General features: G+C 40.4%; 1 pseudogene; it reads right to left on the minus strand.

The window, feature by feature from the left end:
• Positions 1-7,428: 7,428 nt before the first annotated feature.
• Positions 7,429-9,719, minus strand: LOC130685035 (nuclear distribution protein nudE-like 1; annotated as a pseudogene).
• Positions 9,720-10,243: the final 524 nt, after the last annotated feature.

Raw genomic sequence — 10,243 nt, forward strand, 5'->3', positions numbered from 1 at the left:
GCTACTCATTTACTGATTAAATTAATTGGCACATATTGACTCAACACATATTCTGTTATTTTTATTATCATTATTTTGAGTTTGGGGAGAAATAAAAAGTGCTTCTCATGTCTGTGCTCATACTAAAGTTTGGTTAAACAAAAATATCCTTCAAATATGTTCAGACTAAAAGATGGATCTGATTTCAGCTCAAAGATGTGGAGAGCTGGAAAGGCTATTACTCTCTTACATAAAAACTGTAAATGAATGATTTTTTCAAACCCTACATGAAGCTGAAGTCAGAGGGCAATCATCTAACCCAGATCTGGGGAGAGACAGCACCAAGGGGAAGAAACATGATCCAAGCACTTGATTACCTGAGACAGACACTACTGCTTCCATATAAAGTGGTAAGAAGAATTCAGCCAATACAGTTTTAATAAATCTCTAAATACCAACGTGGGGTGCAGTGACAATAAGAAACTTTTGAGGGCTACAAATACAGGTGGATTTGCACTCTCTTATGTACTTTCCCCCATGCATCTCCAAGCACTCACAGAAAGGAATGGGGGGAGATCACAAAGAATTGCAACTAACCTCTTTCATGGTATTTTAGGCTTTGCTGGCCACAAGGTTTCTGTCACAACTACTTAACTCTTCTATTGTATCAAGAAAACAGTCCCAGACTACACATAAATATGTGGACTGTGTTCCAATCAAAGTTTATTTATAGACACATTTGAAGTTCATGAAATTTCATATTTCACAAAATATTCTTTTTAATTTTATTTTGGGCTACTTAAAAACATAAAATCATTCTTAGTTCTCAGGCTATAAAAGGAGGCCATGGCTCAGAATTGGCCCACGCACTGTAGTTTGCTAAAGTTTCTCTGACAGTTGAAACATTTAGGTTCTAAAAAGAAATTTAAGAGGGCTGATTAGTTTTCTATTGTTGCTTTAAAAAATAACCACAAATTGAATGGTTATAGCAATGCAAACTCATCATCTTATAGTTCCACAGGTCACTAGTCCAGGCACAGTATCACTCACCTAGTTCTCTGGACTTCATTGGGTGAAATCACTGTGTCAGCAGAACTCCATTTTCTTCTGGAGGCTCTGGGGAGAATTTGTTTCCAGACTTAATTTTCAAGTTGCCAGAATTCAGTACCATGTGGCTGGAGGACTTAAGTTCTTGTTTCCTATCTGGCTATTAGTTGGGAGCCTCCCCAGTTGATAGAGGCTGCCCACATTCTCTGACTCATGGCACCCTTCAAAGCTAGTAACAGCAGATAACATCCCTCTCTCTGCCCCTTCTCCTCTGTCTGTCTCTCTGAAGCATCTCTTCTCTCATACAGCGGTGGTGCAATTTATTCTGGCACTTTTAAGGACCCATGTAATTTAATAATTGGGTCCCCTTATACAATCCAGGAAAATCTCCCTTATTAAAGCTGGATGATTGCCAACGTTAATTCCATTAGTATAATCTCTTTTGCCATGTAAGTGAACATATTCATAAATGTAACACCAGATATGAACGAATATCATTGCGTGGGGAAGGGCAAACTCTGCAAGGTCCGTGCCACCATGTGCTATTCTGACCCAAACTCTCTGGTCTTCCACCCTTGTCAAATTGTTAAGAGACCCAATCATTTCATATTTTCCTTTTCATTTCTGCACCATCTCTCTGCCTGAACTGAAGAGAAGTAAACATATACATATAAACCAAACAAATTCAATTAACCCTGGTATTAAAGCTAAACAACAATGTATTTATTCTTCATTTATTCAAGGATTATTTCATAGTCCTTGCTAGATATTAGGCTACTTTCAGAGCAGTCCCACACACCATCAGCATGAATTTCATAAATCAGGAAATAAGCAAATGTCTGTGAATTGTTATTGTAAGACATAATTCAGTGAATACTTTTTAATAATATTAAAAATATCACTTTAAACGCCATCTGAAAGGTCCACAAGAATCATTATAGCTGCCTTCTTGTTTTTAATTCTCTTGCTTTTTCTTAATTTTAATGGTGAGAATTTATTAATGCCTCTTATTTGGGTTTCCAAAATGACCTGGGATCATTTTTAGACCAGTTCAGTCTTCATGGATCATATAAATTTGAGCCAACAAATGCAAATTAACTCTTAACTTTGTTCTCTCCAGTTATTCCATATAGTCAAAAAAATTAGTTTTTAAGTTAGTTTGTATGCCAAAATAACTAGACTAGCTCTGGGTACATTGTAAGTACCAACTATATAAATGTTGGTTGATTACAGAAGACATGTCATGGAGAGTGGTCACAGAGTAGAAAAGAAAAAAGTTTGTGGAAGTTCTAGGTTCTAGTTTGGGGATTCTTCTGTGGACTTGGAGAAGTGTCATACACTCTGGACCTCAGTATTCTGATGCAGAAGATGAAGGGCTTTAGACCATATCAAAACCTTATATTAAAAAAAAAATCTTCCCAATAATAGACTTTTAAGGTGAATAAAGTAAAGGTTCACAATCAAAGAACTTCTACTTGATAAAGAATATCTAGAAAGACATGTCATAAACATCATAGTTAATGGTGAGAAACTCAAAATTTTCTATTAATATCAGGAATGAGGCAAGGATGTCTCATCTCACCACTACACTTCAACATCAAACTGTAAGTTTTAGCTAGTGCAGTAGGACAAAGAAAGGAAATAAAATAGGAGGATATGGAAGGAAGACATAAAACTGTTTTTGTTTGCAGATGACATGATCATCTATTCAGAAATCTGAAATAATCAATAAAGAAAACCTCCTTGAACTAACAATCAATTACATCAAGGTTACAGGCTATGAGGCTAATATACAAAAATCAATCACTTCCCTGTATACCAGCAATGAACAGGTAGAGTTAGAAATTAAAGACCCAATACCATCCAAAAAATGAAATGCTTAGGTATTTAGCAAAATATGTACAAGAACAATATGAAGAAAATTATAAAATTGAAGAAGAACTAAATAAATGGATAGATAATCAATGTTCATGGATAGGAATACTCAGTATTGTAAAGATGTCAGTTCTTCCCAAATTAACCTGCAGATTCAATGCAATCACAATCAAAGCACTCAAACAACATCAAACAGGTCAGACATATTTGAAATGTTTGCAATTCAGTATTTATAGAATAATGTCTCCCAATATCTATGAAAGCATTCACAATGAGTACATTATTTATGTGGTTCACCTTCAGCTTGTGTCTGTGTAGGACTTTTTGCTCTCAATATCATACTATCTCCTATGCTAGTGAAACAATATTCTTTCATCTTCCAAGAAACGCTTGCTTTTGGATTCAGGCTTATGGAGATGCTACGTCCCTTATTTCCTTTTAGTAGTCGCACCCTGCTCTGTGACCCTCTAAGCCCAAACTTTATTATCTAACATTTGTAATTGTAATTGTATGTATGTATTGTATTCATGCATAAACAGAAATAGTTTGAGACAGAATTATGTACATCAATTGAAATTAAATTATCTCCAAAACATTGGTTCCCCAAATTGACTTAGTATTATAATCACCAGGTGAGAACAATCTTAAGATATATGTGTATATATATATATATGTTATTGAGCTCTGCAAGTGAAATGTATATTTCCTAAATCATAAGTGATGCCTTGGTAAGTGTACTTACCTTTAAAGCTTTCTAGGTGATTATAAAGTCACCCAAACTGGAACCATTATTCAGGTTTTCCCCTTCTCATTTTAAAGAATGTACAGATGCTCAGAGCTACAGTCCAAGGTCTTTATTTTTCTTGAATATAGTTTCAATTATCTACTGATAATCTAAAGTAACCAAAGGCAGAGGAACAGAAAGGTATTTAAATGAACAAAACACTAGCCTTACTTTATTTTTTTTTATTGTAACATACTTGTAAGTAATCCATTAAATATTGATATCCTCAACTAAAAATTATCAACCACATGGAAGTTTCAGTTTTTATTCATTTGAGTACAGTTAATTGTTGAATACAGATAGTATCTGCTTGACAATGTGCTCATAAGGAATCTAAGTGTTATTTAACATGATAATGGGAATAAAACATTTTGAGGGTCATGCATTCAAAATTACTATATATTCTGAATTACATGTAGTCAGAATATATATATATATACATATATATATGTATGTATCAGATACATGTATCAGAATATATATACATATATATATCAGCAAAGCTGATAGTTGACAAAATCATGAAGTAGATGATGTGTCTTTGGCACTTATATTCTGGGTCAGTGCACAGCCATCATCTCCTAAGCTTCACCTTTCAGATGTTTATTATTTTCACCATATATGTGCTCCTGTTTTCTTTCATCTGCATCTTTTTCCTAAGTTGAAATTTTTCCAAGGTCAGTAGCAGACTTTAGAATACTGAAAAGGAGAATTGGAAAGAAAACATTTCACAATCATGAAACTTCAGGTAGAATAAATGCACGGGCCAGATGCAGCAATTATGGAGGTTAAAATTTCTTTTCACAAAGTGTCTACTATACCATTTTTTACATTTTATTCCATAGTTAATTTTTTAACATATAAATGTTGGGGTTTTTTCTTAACTTTTGGTTCCTTTATTGGTTGCCAGCTAATAAAATCAAAGAATAAGTACAAATTGTAATAAAAATATAAAAGTAGCCTCTCGTTACTGTGAAAATATCACATTCATCGCATCTTCTAGACACTTGGCCACCAGAACACCTTTGAAAATATCTGGCCATGTAATCATTGATTGGAAGATTTATAACTGTTGTTAGTTTGTTACTGGCTGAGAATGCTGTGTTTTTCCCAGGACTGTGTCTTGGGGGTGACAAAGAGCAAAGCCAGCAGCAAGAGCATGGAGCAACCAGCAAAGCTCTTTTAATGACTGAAAAGAGAAAGATCCTGCTATTCAGGAGGGCTCCAAGGAAGGATGCAATGAGGGCTGTGCAGTCTGGGATTTATATTGCCTCCTGGGAGGAGAAATTCCCACCCTCCCTGGATCAAATAGAGAACTGAATTGATGACATCACAATCCGCTCTTGATCGGCTGAAAGTACAATGCTTCATTTGCACAGGGCATAATCAGTCAGCTGGCATAGGGCATAACCAATCAGAGCTGAGGTCTATCTAACAGCACAACTTTGATTGGCTGAGTTTGAAACTTCTTGAAACTTACAAGGGTCTTGAAACTTACAAGGTCCCTGAAGCTTCTTGAAACTTACAGGGGCCCTGAACTCTATCTGCCTGCATATCTCTGTTAGCTGCCTCAAGTTCTCCCCCAGTTTAAACAAACCAGTTTAAATCCTCCAACTTGGTTCTTCTAACCCAGGAACTGAACTCATACACGTTTACACAGGGGAATTGAAAACCTGAATTCATAGAAAGACTTTTACAAAAATATTCAAAGCAACTTTATTTATAATACCCAACAACTGGAAGCAACCAAATGTTCATCAACAGATGAATGATACATAAATTTCTGTGTATCAGTGCAACGGAATATTGCTCAGTGATAAAAAGGAATGAACTATTTACTGACTTATGCAGCCACGTGGACAAATCTAAAAGCTTGTTAAAGATACTGGGAATAAAATATAACATACTGTTACCATGATAACATGATTCAATTTACATGAAATTCTAGAGCAGGCAAAGTGAGTCTATGGTGATGAACAACAGAAATTATCTTTTTTGGAAGAGAAGGCAGTTAACTGAAAAGGAACCATATGGAGCTTTCTGAAGAGGATTTCCAAGCTCTGTATCTTGACTAGGTTGGTATTTACATAGTCTCTTCACTTGTCAAAACTCAAATAACTGCACACTTAAAATCTGTGCATTTTATTGTAGGTATAGTATTTCCCCAAATGTCACATCTATATTTAATTAGGAAAATAAATATTTTGATGTTTCCGCATGTTAGCATCTGCACCAGGGCTCTGTAATTGTCCTCAAACTTTAATTACTGAGTGCCTTTTTAATGACTCCCAAATCAGAGGACAGTGAAATGGACATTTCTCTTAATAACCAAAGTCCTTGGAACAGTCAGTGCCGGAGTCCAGGGACTTTATTATGTGGGGTCAGCATCTCCTACGCTAAAGGCTTTTTCTGTCTCTTTGTATCCTAAAATAGGTCCCTGTGTGTGGAGGCTGAGGGCAGGGAAGATTCTCTGAGACTAAGGAGACAGCTTTGTTGTGAGAACATGCCTGGTGACAATTCTTTGTGTCTGTATTTCTTTTATTTTGGTCTCTCTGTTATCTGTTACTACCAAGGCTGGTGAGCAACGTGCCTTTGACAGTTTTGGTCCCTCCCTAGGAAGAGTACTGACTCTTCACAAGAGGGGCAGGGCAAATAAAATGGGCTGGGTTCACCCAAGGGTCTGATTTTGAAGCAGGAGAGGTAAAAAGCTGACGTGTCCGTCCTCGGCCCTCACAGGTGACCTGCGGGAGGACCAACTCGCACCTGCAGCTCACCTGGGCTCACGTGGCTCACGCTCTTGACTCACCTGGTGCTGAGGACCAGCGCCTGCAGGAGGGACAGCAAGCAGCGCGCGTGGCTCAATTTCATGCTTATCGTCCGCGCGGGTCCTCCCTCCCTCGCTGCCTCCGCTCTCCCTGCTCCTCGGGTCCTGTCGCTTCGCGGTGCCCGGCTTTGTGCCGGCCGGCTAGGACCTGCTGCAGCAGGGGACGGCAGCGCACGGACGGATGGACGGCCGCTTGGCGAAGGCGGCGCCGAGAGAGGGAGTACCCTCGCGAGTGATGTCACAGGCGAGGCCGGCCCGCCTGGATTGCGCGCGGGAAGGGCGGGGGGCCCGGGGGTGGGGGTCCCTGCGCGCGTGTGTCGGGGCTGCGCTTACGTGGCTGCGCGCCCGCCAGGGCTGGTCATTGATTCCCGCTCCTCCCCAGGACGTGGCGGGGCGGGTGCGGGCGCGGAGGTTCCAACCCCGCTGTAGTGGGGCCGGCGCACTCGGCAGGGAGACCGAATTCCCTGGGAAAGCAGCTCGGGGTCCAGGCAGAGGGCCCTCCCCGATTAAACAGTATTTTAAAGAATGATGGGATTGGAAGGGAAAAGATTTTATTTGCCCTTGTGTTTTCTAAATTCTCCATGAGATTGGAGAACTCAACAATTATTATTTGGAGAAATCAATTGTAATTTGAGAAATAATTTAGACAAATTAAATGACTGCTTCTACACAATGTTTTACAAAAGCCATCCACGAGAACAGAGCCACCCACACCTACTGAAATAATTTATATTAACAAGTTCTGAGGATCATTAGTAGTAAAGAGATGACTTAGAATTGGCTGAGGTCATTCACAGCTCAGTTTTATGACCTGATGGACAAGACAGCTAAGTTTAATGGCCTGGAACCAGAAAGAGTACCTAATGGATTTTTCTTACCCCTCAAAAAATCTTTTAATGTGGAAACAATAAATTTCACAGAATAAAAAGGTAAATAACAGTATATATGATCTCATAGAAGAGAAAATGGGTAGTAAGTTCTGAATACATACTTTAGGCATTGGGAAAGGGACTTTTCAGTTGTCTCGGCCTAGGTTCTTTAGAAAGTAGACCCTGAGTTTTAGATAAAGAGTTTAGATAACGCACCTTTATTTGGGTGGTGTAAGCCCAGACAATTGATGACGGAGGAAAAGAAAAAAGTAACAAGGCACAGAAAGATGAAATGCTATATGGTGTGATAAGCAGCTTTACAGAACTGACCCCTTCTCTATGGATTGTTGAGAGGGCAGGAGCACCCACCTGGAGGCGGGTGTGTTCACACACTGAGAGGCAGCACATCTGGGGCCAACAACGGGTGCAAGGGGCCCAGTCCAGGAGGAGGAGCAGCTGGTCAAAGTCGTTCACTGCCCCTTTATTAAACAAAGGCGAATGCCCTGATTGACAGAGCTTTGCGCCGTAGCCGATTATCAACCCAGTTATCATTCCCTGGAAGACAGGATTTTCGTGATGCTTCGAACTCCGCAAAATTCCTGCAAGCTGTTGATTTTGATATGAATGCCCCTACTTTCCATAAGAGATCCCTCACCATGTTTAGTGCTGATGTCCTGGCAGGAGGAGTTATTGGGCTGATACCAAAATGGTTTGGTATAGCTTTTGGTGAAGGAAAACTGTTTTCCATTCCTTTGGCAACAGGAGTGGCTGGCAAAGAAAATGACACTTGCACAGCAGAATCCGTCTTTTCACAGTCTGGAGTTTGCTTTCTGGTTACTTCTTGTCTTTCCCGAGCTGCTAGTTCTTGTTTTAAATATCTTACTTCATTCTTTAAGTTCTGCACAGAGACCAATGAAGATTCCATTTCATCAAGTTCAGAAAATGACACTTGCACAGCAGAATCCGTCTTTTCACAGTCTGGAGTTTGCTTTCTGGTTACTTCTTGTCTTTCCTGAGCTGCAAGTTCTTGTTTTAAATCTCTTACTTCATCCTTTAAGTTCTGCACAGAGACCAATGAAGATTCCATTTCATCAAGTTCACTTTCTAAATATGCATTTCTTTCAAGGGTCTGATTTAGCCTTTGTTCAGACTCTTCCAGGGAAACTACTGCTGCCCTTTGTGCGCGCTCCAGGTCATCATTGGTTTGCTCCAGCTCTCTCACGTACTTCTGGAACTTCTCCTTAACGGCCCGAGTCTGATTTAAATCTTCCTCTAATGCTGTGACCTGCTTGTAGCTTTGTGCATACTGATGTTCTAGCTTCTCCTTTAATGCCTCCACTTCATATTTCAGCCTTTGGTTATCAGCTTGCAAGTCTCTCTTACTTTGTTCAGCCAGTTGGATATCAGCTTGCAAGTCTCTCTTACTTTGTTCAGCCAGTTGGATATCAGCTTGCAAGTCTCTCTTACTTTGTTCAGCCAGTTGGATATCAGCTTGCAAGTCTCTCTTAATTTGTTCAGCCAGTACTAACTGTGCCTCCAACTCTGCTTCTAATTCTCTGCTTGTTTCCTGGAATTCAAGTAGCTCATCCCGAGTTTCTTGGAAGCTTTGTTTATACTTGAAGGAAAGTTCCTTCCAGAAAGCAGTTTCCTCCTCTACACTAGAAAAATACGGTTTATCTTCAACATCCATAGTCAAGAGAGTTTCCAACGTGTCAAAAGGGCACGTTCAGCACCTCTTGGCAGAGGTCTCCGCTCCACTGGCCCGGCAAGGGCCGCCAATCCGCTCAGCAACTGCTCTCCTCTCCGCAGTTCCAAGCTCTGAGCTCCACTCAGCGCACTCAGTGTCCAGCTACTCACCAGCGCGTCAGGGGTTGCCTGGGAGACATTCTGTGACGCAAGGGGTGGGGTTCGGAGCATGCGCACTAGCGCGAGGGCAGCCAGGGCGGGGCTGTGGCGGGGAGGGCATCACAGGGGGTGAGGTCAGGCCGGCAGAGCCTACATCAGTCTGACAGAGGCCTTGTGCACAAGCGCTCCCAAGCACCGTGACGGGTGGGTTTGGGCATGGAAGGTTTCCCTGCACACTTTGCCACTCGGGAATGTGGCGCCACTGTGGATAAAAGTCGGCTTTCAAATTCCTTCAAGTGTTTCAGTGTTCTTGTTCACTTAAGATGAATCTCGTGTGAGATTTCCCGTCCAAGTCCGTCCCCAACCTCCGCATAGAGTATAAGCGGTGTTCAAGCGCCCCCATCACTCTCTCACAAATACCTGTGTGCTTTATAGCAGGTCCACTAGCTGAACTTTTTTTTTTCTTCTGCATGTTATTTATTTATAATTTTTTTAAAGTAAGGTATTATTGATATACACTCTTGTGAAGGTTTCACATGAAAAACAATGTGGTTGCTTCATTCACCCTTATTATCCAGTCTCCCTCTTACCCCATTGCAGTCACTGTCCATCAGTGTAGTAAGATGCCACAGAGTCACTACTTGTCTTTTCTGTGCTACACTGTCTTCCCCATGAACACCTCCACACCATAAGTACTAATCATAATACATTTCAATACTCTTCTCCCTCCCTCTCCACAGGTCCTTCACACTCTTCCCCTTTGGTAACCGCTAGTCTCTTGGAGTTTGTGAGTCTGCTGCTGTTTTGTTCCTTCAGTTTTGCTTTGTTGTTATACACCGCAAATGAGGGAAATCATTTGGTACTTGTCTTTCTCTGCCTGGCTTATTTCACTGATAAAAATACCCTGGAGCTCCATCCATGCTGTTGCAAATGGTAGGATCTGTTTCTTTCTTATGGCTGAGTAATATTCCATTGTGTGTATGTACCACTTCTTCTTTATCCAATCATCTACTGATGGAC

Source organism: Manis pentadactyla, chromosome 9 (assembly GCF_030020395.1).
Source record: "Manis pentadactyla isolate mManPen7 chromosome 9, mManPen7.hap1, whole genome shotgun sequence".
In the NCBI taxonomy this organism is placed as follows: Eukaryota; Metazoa; Chordata; class Mammalia; order Pholidota; family Manidae; genus Manis; species Manis pentadactyla.